Source organism: Elephantulus edwardii, unplaced genomic scaffold, assembly GCF_000299155.1.
Source record: "Elephantulus edwardii isolate Elephantulus edwardi_28Jun2011 unplaced genomic scaffold, EleEdw1.0 scaffold00028, whole genome shotgun sequence".
NCBI classification, from domain to species: Eukaryota; Metazoa; Chordata; class Mammalia; order Macroscelidea; family Macroscelididae; genus Elephantulus; species Elephantulus edwardii.
Window position 1 is genome coordinate 8,071,492 of NW_006399778.1, and position 993 is coordinate 8,072,484.

Sequence of the window (993 nt, forward strand, 5' to 3'; positions counted from 1 at the left end):
GATATGTGATTAGGTATTTTTGTCATGACAGAAGTCCAGAGCAAAGGCTGCATAGTAGAGTGGACCTGGGGGAGGGTTTGTAAAACAATGAAATAATTTTTCTTTTACTTTTCCAAGAGGGGGGTGTACTAGGAGGGAGGGTTGGAGGGGAGAAAAGTGCAACAATGAATGAATGGAAATCCAAAGTCTCTGTAAATTTTCGTTGAGATGAATAATAAACTTAAAAAAAAAGAATACAAAAAAACTATAGAAAAAAAGAAAGAACATGTAATGTCATTGGGAAAGCATGGTTCAGCTACCTTTTGTGGGGAAAAAAACAATCTTGGAGACATGAGTTGGAGTGGAAAAAGCAGAACTGTTGTATGCTAGCACATAGTAGACGAGGGGGTATGAGGTTCCTAAATCTGTCCCCTCCTTTGGTGACAGGTGGGATGATGGGTAGATGGGAGAGGTGAGGAAATGGTCAGGGTGAGGAGAGTAGAGTGTGAGAAGTTTTTCTTTTCTATAGAGGGAGGTTGGTTGTGGGTCCTAGTAATATGAAATTGTTAACGATCTCAATCTTAATCTCCTCTCCATCTATCATGAGGTTGCCAACTGACCCAGTGCTTAGAATCTTTGTTTTCTTGATGTTGAGCAGCAGTCCACATTGAAGTCCTTGACCTTCTGCAGCAAAACTTCAGGTCCTCCTCAGTTTCAGCAAGCAAGGTTGTGTTATCTGCATAACACAGATGGTTGATGAGTCTTCATCAAGTCCTGATGCCACATTTCTCCTCAGTGTCAGCCACTGAACACTATGAAATCACATTGAAAACCTTATGAACAATAAACAAAGAGGGTATTTATAGTAGTGTTGATGGTATGCATAGGAATCAGATCGATTACATCTGTGGAAAAAACCACTGGAGAAGCTCAATATCAGCTGTGAAAACTAGGCCAGGAGCTGATTGTGGAACAGACCACCAACTACTCATATGCAAGTTCAAGCTGAAGCTG